Consider the following 16,725-nt stretch of genomic DNA (forward strand, 5'->3'; position numbering starts at 1 on the left):
ATCCATTCTAAAAGGATCATTTTTGAGTGGCCCTTGCCTCATGTATGGTGACCATATCCCATCTCTGAGGTCAGTGCCTAATGGATCCGTTTTCCACATCCCATCTGTGAGGAAGAGTGAGCCCAAACCATAGAGCAAAAAGTATTCTGCAGGTGGTACAGCCCAAGCAAGCCTTCTCTAGCATGTCTAAATATTTGTTTAACAGAGAATTTGTGTAGCTGTGTACATCACACTTTGAAAAGCCTATTAAGTCCCTTCTTTAAGATACAACAATAGAATTCAGCTTAAAGGGGAGTACAGAATAACCCTTTTGCATCGTCTTATTGAATCTGAGAAACTCCTGTCTAGGGAAACTGATTCTATTAGCATCAGTTTTGTCTCCTACTAAGGAATTCATTTCAAACTCTTTACTCCTTGAGAACCATTTTATGTTACTAAAGATAATTTATAAAAAAGCCATACTGTACAACTAGGTAATAGCTGATAGCTTTATTAAGCAAAAATTATAAAGAGACTTCTTTGAACCTCTTACATGTGACATTTGTACTTATCTACCACATAATGTACTGCTGAGACTACCGATGTCCCCATAGCAAACCTGCCTTCGGGTAGGGTTGTAATCATTCTTCAGCATATTAGGGTGTAGATGTACTTTTAACATTGTCAGTCACTAACCTCAATGCTGAGCTAGTGGTAACATTAATAAACCCACTCTAGAAACTTTTCTGATCAAATGGTAGGGGGTTTTATTTTGTTTGTTTTTTGTTTTTTGTTTTGCATTTCTGGATAGTTCCTGTTAGCAGTTTCTACTGCTTATAATTTACTCTGAAAGTAATTTAGCAGCATCTCTATAAAGGAAACTGATTGATTACTAGTCTAAGTGTTGTGACAGTAGCACTAAAAAAAAATTGAGAAGAAGGACAAAACAGTCAATTCACTCTAACATATCCTGAGTAACTTCCTTCTGCAAAGCAAAATGGAACTAAACATTAAGAAGACTAAAACTGATCTTTCTATCGAGCAGTTGAAGGACTTACTTTTAAAAACATAATTTGTAGGAAATAGAAATCTGCACTTTAAGATCATTTCCTGCAAATGTGTGTTTGCTCAAATGTGGGGTGCACATCGAAGAATTTTGGGGGTATATAATAACTTTTAGTATTTGAGTTGGAGCCTATGCCAAATGCATCTTAAAAATTAAAGCACAGCAGATGAATTAATTTATTTGTTGATCCAAGATGACTTATAAATAAATGAAAAGAGCTGAAATACTGCTTTCCACGAGAGAGCAAATGAGATGTGCCTCACTGCTAAAATAAAACCTGACCCCAAAAAAGGCATTTTGGAAAATAAGATGGCTTGTCGAGATGGCATTTAAATATGCTTGAGAAAATAGCCATGACTTATGACAAATGTGAGGTTGTGTAGAATAATTTACTGAATACTATTTTGTGGAAACATTTTGTAAATCATGTTCATTTTAGATTTATTTTTTCCATTAAAATATAAAAAGCTCCTCAGCAGTTTCCATTTCTTAAGAGAATTATAAATTATTGGTTTGTTGCATTTCTCAAAGATTGTTTGCCTATTGTATTTGACCTTGAATAATGAGAAAATAAAGTAATAAAATACTACTTTAGTATTATCTCTGTTTTATTACTTTATCTTTTCCCCTTTTGGAAAAATATGTTCTGGTGTGGGAACAAAAGTTAGAGCAGGGGAAAAGAGCAATAAAAAAGGGAGGTTGTTATTTTTTCAAATAAACATATAATAGTAATGTGAAGATCAAATGACTTTTTATCTTAAAAAAGAACATGAGGTCTTTCCTTTTTATTGATTAATATCCTTTATAGAAAAGCTTAAAAGATGAGTTCTTTTTTCAATAGGTAATTTAAAAAATCTATCTAATGTTAAAATTAGAACAGTAGGTTTGGTCGGTTATAATTAATACAGCAGATCAAGAACTATTGTGATATTGGCCTTCTGGCCCGCAGAACTGTGAGAAAATAAGTGTCTACTGTTTAAGCCACCCAGATTATGGTATTTTGCTATGGCAGCCTGAGCTGACTAGTACAACAATGAAAATAGGTACTTCAAAATAATGCGGTAGAGTCAGGTTGACATATTCCAAAGCTTAGTCTTAAGAAATACTTATTTGAAATCTCAGGTCTAAGATGACTTTTCTCTTTGCAGTAGGATAGATTTAGATTTTCAGTAAATGAGGGCCATAATTTACTTGGTAATTTTCTCAAAAGATTTTGCTTGTATTTATCGGATAGGACACATTTTTATATGATGTCACACCTGGGAATTCAGAGTAAGAAGAAAGGCAGTTAACGGTAGCTTTTGACTCAGAACCCACTGCCAGAATCATTAGGATCCAGTCCTGCCTCTCAGGTCCCTTCCTGTGGTGTCCCTGGGATATTTCATCCATGTTCTCGAGTGACTTGGACAGTCTTGGCTACCTTCTCTATCTTCTTTTCAGTAACCCCTTCTTAAATTCACCGTGTTTTCCACGAGCTTTATTTAGGATCAGTTTCAGCTGCATATGAAAGAACAAAACCAACAGCATCTTCTGCATTTCTTTTATTAGCCACAAGTCAGTGGTGGTGGAGTGGATGAGGAGGGAAGACCCCATATGTATAGTTTTTTCTTATTATAGGTCTCTCCCATCAGATCACAATCCCACTGGATGAAGTGATCTTGCCTTTTGTATTTACCTCTATATAGGCCACTTCTAAAATAGTGCCTGGGACATAATAAACCCTCAGTCAGTAGTTTTTTAATATGCTAATGAATAAAATAATGAGTAAAGGGAGTTGATACTGAAAACACAAATAAAGGCCATTTTATGAACTATTATTTTGTAAATGTCAAAAAGTAAACTTTTCCCGTAGGTAGTGGAGAGCTATTGAACATTTCCAAGATGAGACATGATATAGAAGTTTTTCACACTAATCATGTTGTTGTTTTTCAGACTAAGTACATGTTTTTTTAAACTAATATCATATTTTAAAGCAAATGCTGACAGGTATAATTAATGAAAAATAAATGATTGCTTTAAATTTTTTTATTTTAAAACATTTAAACTTTCCCTATATTTTTAACTAGTCTTATTGAGAAAGAATAGATTGTGGAAATGGCTCAAAACGACAAATATTTAGCGCAATGACATAAAGCAGCGATTTTCAGCTGGTGGGCCACAGGAGTTTTTAAAACATCCAATACCTGACTGTTTAGTCAGGGGGCAGTGACTGCTTTTTCCTCAGATTGTCACATTGAAAAATAACAACAGCCAACACAATAATAACTGTCCAGTATGAATGAATCAAAATTATACCTATTTTTGGTCAAATCAGCAAAATATATATATTTTCTGGTGTGCCACAGAATTTTAGTAATTACTTCATGTGTGTAATGAGAGGGAAAAGGTTGAAAATCAGTCATACAAGGCATGAGTCCATATTTCTAGTTAGTAAGAAGTGCCAATGCAATAATGATGGTTTTTAACAAAACTGAAGAAAATTATAGACAATTTTATAACTGTTAAAAACTGCTATAGAGGTATAATATTCAGACAGAAAATTGCACATGTCATAGACATATAGTTCAATTAATTTTTTGCAAAACGAACATTCCCAATTAACCCTACCTTTGACAGCAACTGGAAAGTCCCCATCATGCATGATTAGCCACTTTCCTTATTTCTAACGGATAGTTTAGTCTGTTCTCATACTTTATGTAAGTGGATTTATACTACACATGCACTTTTGAATCAGGCTCTTTTGCTCAGTATTATGTAGGTGAGAGACGACCATATTTTCTGTGGTACTAGAGTGTTATTCTTTTTGCTGTATTGAATCCCATGTATACAATTCTATTGAGGATATACTCAGGAGTAGAACTGCCACATCCCACAGTATACATGCGTTCAGCTCTAGTACATTTTGGCAGCTCTAGCTACTGCCAAAACTTTCCAACAGGAAACTTTGAGATCTCATATTCCTCCATATGCTCCCAACCTTAGTATTAGTTGTCTTTTTATAAAATTGATTTTTCCTTTTTTAGTAGAGGTGTAATGATAAGTGAATTGTGGTTTTAATTTTCATTTCCTTATGAAAAAAAATAAGTTGAGCACCTTTTTATCTTCAAAGTGTCCATTTAGTTAGGCTTGTGTGAAGTTTCAACTCTTTGAACAAAAATTTTTATTGCATTTTTTCCATTACCATTCATCCCCCTCATACCCTCTCCCCCCTGCAAATCACCACACTATTGTCCATGTCTATGCATCCTTTTTTTCCTACTTGCTACATATCTTCATCCCCTAAGCCCCACCCCAATCTCTCAGCCCACTCTCTCTCCATGAGTCTGTCTCTATTTGCTTGTTAGTTCAGTTTGTTCATTAGATTCCTCATATGAGTGAAATCATATGGTATTTGTATTTCTCTGACTGGCTTGTTTCACTTAGCATAATTTTCTCCAGGTCCATCCATGCTGTTTCAAAGGGTAAAATTTTCTCTCTTTTACAGCTGAGTAGTATTCTATTGTGCAAATATACCATAGTTGTTTTATCCACTCATCTACTGATGGACACTTGGGCTCCTTCCAGATCTTGGCGATTATAAAATCATGCTGCAATGACCATAGGGTGCTTATATTCTTTTAGAATTAGTGTTTTGGGTTTCTTTGGCTAAATTCCTAGAAGTGCAACCTCTGGGTCATAAGGCAGTTCCATTTTTAGTATTTTGAGGTATCTCCCCCATACTGCTTTTCACAGTGGCTGCACCAATCTGCATTCCCACCAACAGTTCAATTGGGTTCCTCTTTCTCTACATCCTTGCCACCACTTGTTTGTTGATTTATTAATGATAGACATTCTGACTGGTGTGACATATTTCATTGTGGTTTTAATTTGCATTTCTCTGATGATTAGTGACATTGAGCATCTTGCAACAAATTTTTAATTGGGTTGGTATGTAGGAGTTATTTCTGTATGATGCATACAATTTTTTTGTTGGATATGTGTAAAGCAAACATCAAACTCCACTGTTTGAATTTTCATTTTTTGTTGTCTTTAAATGAACAAAAATACTTGACAGTAATGTTAAATTAATTTTTCTTTTTATGAACAGCCATTTTGTTCCCTATTTAAAAAATGCCTAACAATGCCCAGGGTCTTAAAGATGTTTTATATTTTATTTAAAATATTTATTGTTTGAACTTCACATCTACATGTGCAATCCATCTGGAATTGTTGGGGTTTTTGTTTTTGTTTGTTTGTTTTTTAGTGATGTAAGGATCAAGATAAGGACATGTAATTGGCTCAGTAACCTTTGTTGAAAAGACCACTTTTATTGTTGCACCACAGTTATCTTTGTCATAAGTTAGGTGGCTGTAAGGTGTGAATATGTATGTAGACTCTTCAGTTTTTTCCATTAAGGAATTATTTATTCTTGGGCCTATACCATATTGTCTTAGTTACTCCTGCTTTATAGTAAGTCTTGATATTTGGAAGTGTTAGTACTCCAGATTTGTCCCTTTGCAAGGTTTCTTTGATTATTCTGGGCTGTTTATATTTCTTTATTAACTTTAGAATCATCTTCTTAATTTCCACCAATACTTCCGAGATTTAAACAGGCATTTGTACTAGTGATCTATTGTTACCTGGTGCATCACCTGCAACAAATATTCTCTCAAACACTCAAGCACCTTGTTGTTCTGGCACAGTGTCTCTCATGAGGGTCTAGTCAAACTGTCAGCTGGGGCTGCATTCGTATAAAAGCTTTACTAAGGCTCTATTATTCACCTCCAATAAAGCTCACTGTTGTCTTGGCCTCTCTACAAGGGTGCCTGAGTGCTTTCAAGACATGGTAACTTCTTCCCTCCGAGCAAGGGATGCAGGAAAGGAAAAGTGATCAAGATACACGCTGCAGAGTGTTTGGTAACAAAACCTCTGAAGTAAAAAACAATCACTTCTATAGTATTCCATTAGTCAATCAGACCAAACCGGGTATGGTGGGGGAGGGAATTTCCACAGGGTATGAATATCAGGAGGTGGGGATCATTGAAGATCATTATAGACACTGGCAACCATAGGCTTTCATTAAATCTATAGGTAAATTTCAAAAGAATTGATATTCCAGTGTTACTGAGTCATGCAACCAAAAATACAGTATGTTTATTTAGTTTTTCCTTAGTATTTCTCAATAATTTCATTTAGTGTTCAGTGTGGACTTGTAACACATCTTTTGTTAGATTTATTTCTAAATAGTTGACTTTTGATGCTATTCTATTTCATTTTTAAAATGAATTTTCTATATATTTATTGCTGCTATGAGAAATACAACTTATTGCACATTTTATACTACATTGATCTTATAGTGTGTTTAAGTTCCAAGTTTTTCTAAATATTATTCTAGATATTCTAAGTACATAATTATGGCACTTATTAACAATAATACTTAAACAATTGAACAATTCTTAAACAACTTAAAGAATTCACTGAAGACATCTAGATGTAGGGTCATTGTCAGAATATTTTTAATAGAAGATTCAATTGCTTTGCTTGATATCAGCAGTTCAGATTTTCTACATATGCTCTCATTTCCTACAGTTTCCTGCTGAGGAATTTGTACATTTCATTCAAACACTCTGATTTACTGCTAAAATTGTTAATAATATTTTCTTATGATCTTTTCTGATGCAGCTAGAAACACCGCAATTATTACCATATTGGTCATTTTGGATACTGTACTTTGGGTTTACTCTCTCGTTTTTTCCCCTAGCTCTGTCTTGCTAGGGGGTTCATCAATTTCATTAATGTTTTCAAAAGTTTAAAATATGCTTCTGTTGAGTGTTTACACTATATTTTATTGATCTATTCTTTTTATTATTTTATTCTATTATATATTTGTAGTTTTGACTTGCTTTTCTTTTTTCAACTTCTCAAAAGAAAAACATACATAATTTATTTTCAAGCTTTCTATTTTCTAATACAGGCATGTTAAGCTATAAACTTCTCTCAAATTACTACTTTAGCTGCATTCCACAGATTTTGAAGTGTTTTATCATTGAGCTTAACTAATTTGGAATTTGTTTCAATTTCTTCTTTCTTCCATTTAGAAAAGTATTGCTTATTTCCAAGGAAATTATGAAATTCTGGTTTGTTCTCTAGCTTGTTCTCTCTCTCTCCATCTCTGTCTGTCTCTCTGTCTTAATTAATCCCTAACTTCATTTCACCCTGATTAGAGAACACATTTGGAATAATTTAAATTCTTAGAAATTTTTTAAGGCTTGCATTATGTAATGCAAGATCTGTGCAGAAGGTATCCAGCCATGTACTATGAAAAATAGAGACATTTACTGAAGAAGATGCAAGATACAAGAAACATTGCACATAGGACAATGACACCTCAGTCCCCATCAAAGCAGGCACTTTGGGACCTCACACAGTTCTCCCAATCACCGTCAGCTGTCTCATCATATTTTCCTGAATCTTATTGATGGTCTGAAATCTTTTCCTCTTCAAAGGTAATTTTAGTTTTGGGAAAAGTCAGAAATTGTGGGATGCCAAATCTGAGCTGTAAGGGGACTGTGTCACCTGGGTGATTTGATGTTTTGCCAAAAATTGCATGAGACATTATGTGTGAGTGGGTGTGTTGTTGTGATGAAGCTGCCAATCACCAGTTGCCCATAGCTGCAGGTCTTCCGAATCATCTGGATAGTTTCTGTGGAGGACTGTTCAAGCTTAATGCAAAATTTGATGCAGATTCATTGCTCCGCTTCCTTGGTCATTTTGAATGCTATGGCCACACAGTACACATGCTCACTCAACAGCGTCTACCACCCCCACTGACTAGTACAGTGAAGTCATCATCATTCATGCATGTGCATTCCAGTCCACTCTCCTTGGCTGCCAGGTTACATGGATGTCACACAAACCCTTCTCATTATATCAACGATGGCTGGACTTTTTCCAGACAAACTTCATATATTGTTAATTTTATTAAATATTGAATTTGCACTTAAATTCTTCAGTGTTAGATATAGAATTTTAAGTGTGTCAAATATGTTATTAATAGTTTTGCTATTTATACATTTCATATCTTTATTGATTTTTATATCCTCTCAGATTCTTACTGATTATCTTTTTTTGATACTATGTGCTACTCTTCCATAGTGTTAATGGATTTAACTACTTTTCTTGTAGTTCTGTCCATTTTGCCTTATATATTTTGAAACAATTTTAATAGAAGCAATAATTTAAAAGTGTAATAGTTTTCTTTATTACTGTGAGTTATTATTTTCTAGCTCAGCAATGATTCTTAAAGTCTAGCTTTTTATTATTAATATAGGTATTTAAGTTTCTTTCAGTTATGGTCAATCACCTTTTTCCAAAATCTTAAGCTCATTTCTCTGCTTTGTTTATTGAGAGGATGCCTATTTTTCAAACACCACAAAGGCTTATTGTATGTAATTTGGGTTGCTGTGATGAAAATCATAAAGAGGACTGTTTTCCTAAAGGGCTAACAATGCCAAATAGGAACATTCTTGGAGAACAAGGGAGTTTGGAAGTTGATGTGTCTCTGAAGTTGTAACTCAGAGTTGAGAACTGAGAAAAATCTTCCCCACTTCATGAAATTTGTTTATGTGCTGCTGCTTCTTTTTCTTGAAGACACAAACTCCATGAAAAGAATTTGCCCCTTCATTAGTTGCTATAGCCCCCAGTAATTAGAACTGAGCCTCGTGCCTAACAGAAGTCTGTATTTGTGTGATGTGCCGTGGAATCTCACTTTCCTTCCCACCACTTCTCTAACAAAGGGTCTATTATCTCCATTTTGCCTGTAAAGTAATTAAGTCTGGAAAAGGTTATGTAACTTTCTTAAGATGAATAAATTATGGAGTAGAATTAGAATAAGGTCTGTCTGATGCAGGAGAGCATTTCACTCTAAGTCTCTGCAGTGGCTAGGGATAGGGACCTTAGCTCAGAGCCAATAAGGCAGTACGATCACTAAGGACTCACACTTCAGAGTCAAACATACAAACCGTTTCTGCCCCTGTGACTTGGGGCAAATTGCCTAACCTGCTCTATTTGCTTCTGTTTCCTCATCAATAACTAAGGATACCAATACCTACCTCATTAAGTTGTTCTGAGAATTAAATCAGGTAATAGGAAAAACTTAATTTTTTTTTTCTTTCTATGTAAGGAAAAATTCAATTCTTCCCTTTTCTGTTTTGCTCCTGGGTGTTTCCTTTAATACTCACACAAAACACTTTAATTCTGGTTACCTAATCTGTGGAGGTTTTTTCCCACATGAAGCAATTTTTTGCAACATCAGCTGGGTGTCCAAAAATTTAACTCATTTCTAATACTCTCTACCCAGATATAGCATCACATCTCACAGATTAAGGGCCCTGTCCCATGAAATTTCTGTCCACTACACTTCAGATGCCAATTGCAGGTAATAAGTCCCCAGGTTACTCACAACTTCTGTTTGACTTGGCTACACATCAGAGGTTTCCATGACTTCCTCCCCAGGTTTGATTACTTTGCTAAGGTGCTCACAGAACTCAGAGAACTACTTATTTACATTTACCAGTTTACTGAAGGATAAAGACTACAGATGAGCAGCCAGAAGAAGTGATACATAGGACAAAGTCTAGGAGGCTCCCAACTGGTGGAGCTTCTGTCTCGTGGAATTGGGCCGCATCACCCTTCCACTGTGGATGAATGCTGCAGCCTGGAAGCTCTCTGAAGCCTGTACTTTTGGGATTTTTTGGAGGCCTCCTCACACAGGTACAATAAATTATTAACTTCATTTCCAGCCCCTCTGACCTTGCTGGAGGATGAGGGTGTGGCTGAAGATTTTTTGCTTCTAACCACGGCTTGGCCTTTTCTGGTAACCAGCCCCCATCCAGGAGCCCATACAGTCACCTCAATAGAACAAAAGACACACCTAGTGCTGTTATCACTTAGGAATCTGTAAGGGTTTTTGGAACCCTGTATTAGGAACAGGGCCAAAGACCCAATGTTAGAACAAGAGCTGCTCCTGATGTTCCTGTTATTTAAAAGGAAATTACAAGGATTTTAAGAGCTCCATACCAGAAAATGGGGCTAGAGACCAAGACCTTAAGGATAGATTTTTTCCTTTTCTCTAATTTTACCCTCAACCTCTCCTTTTCTGCTGGATCTTTCCTATCAGTCCTTATATAGCCTCACCCAACTACCACTGCTTATGAACTCAGGAAGCTTGGTTCTTCTTTTAATCTCAAATTCCTAATTTTGTACTTACTTAAACAATCTCATCCCTTGATTTCCATTCCTTTGTTACCTGTTCATCATCTTTAACACAGTATTTAAATGCCAGAGTTCCTAAAGAACAAATAATCTTCTCTTCTGATTCAATATCAGTAGCTCTCAAACCTTGCTGAATGTTAGAGTTGTCTTAGGAGCTTTAGAAAAAATTATCAAATTCTGATGACCAAGTATGTCCCTCAGAAATGTTGATTTAATTGGTGTGGGTGGAGTCTGGGCTTCTGTATTTTTTTTTTTAAATCATGAAGTGATTCTAATGTTCAGCCAAGTCTGCAACTCAATGCTTTAAAGTCTCTGGTTAATTTCATCTATAGCTACACTTTTATTTACTATGCATCTTGACCCTGACCGTGAAACATTGTATTCACACTTGGCATGGTTCAGTTAAAAAAAAATGAGGCATGTTTTATCTTTGCTACAGATAGGTCTAGCAGCTTTCTTTATGCATCCTTCCCCTGAGCCCAACCTGGGTTGGTGTTTGGAGTTCTGCAATACAGCTTCCAAAATGGCGACCTTGTGGAGAGAAAGGAAGGAACCAGAGAGAAAGGGAAAACTCCAAGAAAGAAAAAGACCTAAAGAGAAGGTTTCAAGAGAGCAAATTACAGAGAAAGAAAAACTTAAAATTTTTTCCACTGAAAATTTGTCCCCTTACTACCTCAGTTCCTTTGTGTTTCTTACGATGACATGACATGAAAGTTGGCCACTAGAGAGATAAAATGAGGCTGATGTGAACCTTCCCTGGAGGTTTAACTTAATCCCAGAAAATATGATGATATTATAGTGACAGAGAAGTGAATTGCTAAGTATGAGTGATCTTATGTAGTCCTTGGCAGAAAGTACGGACTTGCCAAAGTAAATTTGCCTTTCTTGAAGAAACATCTATGGACACTCTCTGCTGATGTTTTGGCCAATAAGTTTCAAAATTCACCAGATGCATCTTTCCTATACTTATCATAGAGTTATAAAGGTTCCACTTCCCCCTCCACATCCGTGGCAAGGATACTTCAATTTCCCTTTCTTACAGATTTTTACAAAGTAAATAAAGGGAGGGAGATTAAGATTTTTCAGAAATATGCATGAGATAACTTTTTTCTCTGCTATCAATTCAAGTTTATTAAACTTTAATGCAGTCCAATAACTATATTAGGATTACAACATTGTTTTTTAATAAGCCTGACTCCTTAGGTCCTTTTAGATGCCGACCCACTAGTGAAATATGTTTACTGTAGTCATGTTCTTCCCTAACAGCAAAACAAAAACCCTCCATGCTGTACTATCATTCTGATGCAGAATAACTCTAATTTCCTCTTGGAAAAAAACAAAGTACTTCTCAATGTTACATTCTTAACTGAGAGGATCATACTAAAATCTTGGCATTTCTAAATTATGGGAAAAGGGGTATTTTAGTGAGTAAGATTTTGTGATTCTACTAATATACTATTGGCTAAAAAAGGGGGGAAGGCAAATTTTAAAGTTAATACCTACTTTACCTTAAACTACCTAACAGCTAAAGACAAGTTACAATTAGCATGGTTTCTACATCGCTGCTCTAAGGGGATGAAGACATTTCTCCCTTCTAGGTTCTTTCATCTGGTCTACTAATAACACCCATGGGAGAGAGATTAACATGAGAAAATAACCAAATTTAATTACATACATACATGTGGGAGGCCCACATACATGAGAGGTCCAGAGACACAAAGTTAAAATGAGGCACCTTGGCATTCTGAGGTAAGGATGAGGTCAGGTGTCTTGGGGCCTCAAAAGAGGGGAAGGTCATTCACAGAATGATAAGAAGAGCAGATGTTCAGTAATTAATAGATGTTCGGCCCTTCCATACAGATAGGTCATAAAAAATTATTTCTGGCGATAGCTCTTATTATGGGCAAGGCCCCAATTTAAGTTCTTTAAGGGAGAGGTAAAAATTTCTCTTGAGCCCAGAGGGTCTTGACTGCCTTCAGCTCAAAATAACTCAATGCCAAAGTGCCACATCACATCCTGGGGAGGCCTGCTCTGAACCTCTGCACCGACAAAAATAGTACAAACATATATGTATGTATTTATCTATACTTATATGGATCTCTTATCTCCAAACACTTAAAATAATTTTTCTAAGTAAATGCTAAATTCATAATGTTTAAAGTTAAAAATGAATTTGCAGGCTTAATTTTTAGTTAATTTGGAATTAAATGGTCATATTGGACATTGTTTATTCTAGGTTGCTAGAGAATTCTGTAATTATGATGAAATTGAACTCAGTCCCCTGTGATCATTTGAAACAGCACTTCCTGAAAGAATGAATTAACTTATATCAGACACTCAGGATATGATCATCCTTAATCACCATGTAATCTAACCCAGTTCTATCTATGGAGTCATCTGATTGCCTGAATTATTGATAAAAATGTATACTTCAAAAGATGAATTGTCTCATTTTTCTAAACCACTTTTTCTCAACCATCTAAATATTGTGAAGTCACTTGAGAGGTTAAGTAAGAATATACTGTACCGATCATCAAATTCATTGTTCTGCTTCTACAGAAGATCAAGTGACTTCCCCAAGAGCACACAGCAGGTTCGTGACAAAGCTGAAAGAGAAATCATCCTTGCCTCACTCTATTCAAAGGCAATATTCTACGTAATAGTTTCCTGTGAATCACCATAAAAAGGATAGAAAGGCGGAGGAAACTGTGATGTCTACTTTTTTTCAAATTTATTCGGCTTAAATTTAGATTCTTTAGAAATGAAAAGGTCTCCATCACTATCTAGTCACTTCTGTATTCCAGATAAATAAAGCAGAATTACTACCTTATGAATAAACTTCAGGTTTAACTCCTTGCTACTCTGTTTTTTTTTAAACAGTCTAAACAGATGGAAGTTTGTCATCTTTAAAAAGATCCAAGTCATAGCATTCTTAATTTGGAACTCTCTGTGAATTAACTGAAATTTGAAATCTTAATATAGCCTTAAAGAGTAGAGTTACACTTGGATAAACTTTCCCTATTAAAATGGTTGATTAAATGTGACTAGATTTTTGAAGATTTATGAAGATGGCTATTTTTATATATCCCTATTTCTCAAACATTCCAAATCCTTTTTATTTTAAGAAACATGGTTACTATAAAACTAAAATGTGAATTCTCTTTAGATAAATGTGGAGTCTTTACTTCCATTAAAAATTATATTCATGGGGAGAATAATTTTAGACTGACAATGATGTTGAATTTAAATTATATGAGAACTTAAAACAGTTTTTATTTTTAAAATTTCTTGTATGATGTTATATATGGTACAAGTTTTTGATGTATAGATTATTTCATCTTAACATATTCAACTATAGTTGAATTTTAATGATTATATGTTTTGAAAATCAAAGTTTAAACTTTTCACATATTTATTCAACCACAATAAAATACATTTCAAATATTTTTATAGTAAATGATTTTTAGAGTCAATCTCAAATGTCTTAGGAACCACAAGTACTTTCCCTCAAAAACATACTCATTAAAAATTTCATTCACATCATTCTAGTATAAGTTTTCATTTTGGTTTTCCTGTCTAATCTCAGCAAGAAGCTTAATTTGGTATTTTAATAGCTTAATGATGACCTTGCCAGCAATTTCTGTGCTGACATGTTTTTAAATTTCTGACTGCCACCTGAATTGAAATATGTGCCTCATATATTTTAATGTTCTCATGTATTTCTCTATATTAATGTTTTCTTGGCTTCTTAACATTTATATATAAAGCCTTGCTGAGGTCTAGAGGTGAGACTATGAACCTGAGAACCCATTGTTTTTCTCCTTTATTGCTCTTGAGTAGGAGGAGTGCACTCAGAGTCAGACCCTGACCTCCGACAGCCTAAGTCCTCCTCCTTCTGTTCATCCCTCCCCTTATCGCCCCTCTACATTTTTCTCCTAAATTACACTGTTCATTAGCACTGTTACAACCTTTGAATTGTTTATGGTTCTTTAACAACACTCATAATGTGAATTTCCCCTTTTGTCAGCAAAACTATGACAGTTAGAAAACATACTTTGAAAACTACGTAAGCATTCTTCTAAAACAAAGCCTGACTTTAGTGCAGTTTATTTTGTACCCTGGAAAGACGCTCGTTGTTAGCCTGACTTGCCCAAATGCTTCTCTCATTTCTCAATATGTAACTTTCAGTTTTTCACAGAATAGAAAATTTCTGAAAACTTAGGAATGGTGAATATAATTTTAAATATAATGCATAGCTAAGGCAGTTTTTAAAATGTTGATATTTAACATTTTAGTTATAACAGTAGAAAATTAGTCAATTGAGTAATTTAAGTGGGTGAGGGTATCTTTCTTCAACAAACACAAAGAAAAAGAAATAAAACAAAGATGAAATCAGAGGAAATACATGAGTTATGGACATGTTACAAATGCATGATTTTAATACTATTTGTATGTAGTAAAATGTAAACAGATACCAGAAACACTTTTATTGTTTTTATTATTAGCGTCTGTCTTTAAGAAGTCTGGGGGAATAAGAAACTAATTTATTTAATGTTTATTATGTGTCTAGTAAAGGTTGTTCCTTTGGCCGGTTTAGGAAAACTGACCCTCCACATGCATCATCTTCATAAGGAGGGAAGGTTAGAAGCACGTCCTGCTTTCAGGAGTTGTTTGGATATCATTTAATCATGAAATTTACTTTTATCCAACGTATTAACTGTTCTCAGAGAACTTCTTTGACCTATGTGTTCCTTACTGAATACACTCTCTGCTTGTTTTCTGCTAAAATCTGATGTTGTGAAAATAAAATGGAAAGTTGAAGCAGGAAGCTTGCTAGTATCTTTTCTGCAAATGCTGATTGACGGTTTGGCTCAAATTAAAGGTAAGAAGTTGTTTTTACCTTTATTGATCATGACTCATTATAGCTAAATTAGGAAAAGTCTTTTAAAACAATGATAGAATGTACTCTATAAAAGCACTGTTTGAGTCATTTTATGCTTACATGCTAAATGAAACATAGTTAACTATCTTATTTTAGCACATGTTAATAAAAAGTAGGTGAATGCAAGAAGAAAAAATCAAAATGATGGAATAGTTAGATGAAAAGTCAGTGGTAGAGTTACATACTGAATTCCACTTTAAAAAAGTGATTTTTTTTTACTGGCAATTTGCATCTACCATGGGCTAGGAGCCTTGGGTAGAGTTGGCTACACTGGAGGTGATTTTGATCCAAACTAAAACAGAAAAGAGAATGAATGAGAGTTCTTAATTTCTATTTGCATTGTTATGTAATTTCCTTTTTATTTCAGTGTTTCTTCTGTTTCACCTCAAAACAAATTATTAGTATCAATTTGGAAGATCAGAGAAAGCATCTTAAACAAGAATTTACAACTGTTTTACATTTAGTAAAAGTTTGTAATTTTAAAAAATATTCTAGCTACATTTATTTGGGTAAATTGCATGAAGAATAATGATTCTAAGCTATATCTAATTATAAATCTTGGTAGGGAATTACATTTTGTTTTTGATATAAGATATCAATTATGGCATTTTACTGTTTTCCATAAGTCACAGAAAATGTTTCATCTGATATTGTGGGTCTAGAAATACCAGTTTGTAGAATTTGGACAGTATTTAGAGAATTTTAAAAATTAGCCATACTTACCCATGAAAGTACTACATTTAATGAAATTACATACAAAGGAAGATATTGTACTTTTTTTTGATCTCCCAAATGAAACATAACACCAGCAACCAAAACACAATTGACTATAAAATGATTGGTTATAAGACCAAATTTCCTTAATAATTATAAGAATTTGGACCTGCATATGACAGTACATAAGGATCTTTGTGTTAGAATTCACTGACAAAGATCCTTAGTTAGATCCAAAGTAGTTAGAATTCACTGTACTTTGGCTACAACCTAAAATTACCCCCTTTGATTAGCAGTTGTCTCATTGCAGTGCTCCCATAAGGATTCTAGTCTGTGCCATGTTAGTGACAACAGAGGATGAATTAAGAGTGCATTGCTTTAAAATGGGATGGTGGGGCATTGGAGAAAGCATGTGGAAACTGTAAAAACATTTCTTGGAATTTTTTTTCCTAAGATGTCTCTAGCTTTTTTATTTGTGTCCTTGGAGGTCCACTGCCTAAGCATTCAGGATTTATCACTGAGGGGCAAAAGCAGATATTCAGGCAGTGAGGAAGCCTTGTTACTATTCTATAGACATTTGTGTTTGTTATCAGACATTTTCTTTTACTTTAACACAGAAGCACTCACAGCTCTGTTTCCTCATATTCTAAGGGGAATTAAAGTGAAGTAAAAAGAAAAGCATGATGGCTCCTTCTTGAATTACTTTAAAATAAAATAAATATTCAATTTTACAAATCATTCCTGCCCCAGAGTGCCTTTTCTTTACTATGTA

Source organism: Desmodus rotundus, chromosome 6 (genome assembly GCF_022682495.2).
Source record: "Desmodus rotundus isolate HL8 chromosome 6, HLdesRot8A.1, whole genome shotgun sequence".
Classification (NCBI taxonomy): Eukaryota; Metazoa; Chordata; class Mammalia; order Chiroptera; family Phyllostomidae; genus Desmodus; species Desmodus rotundus.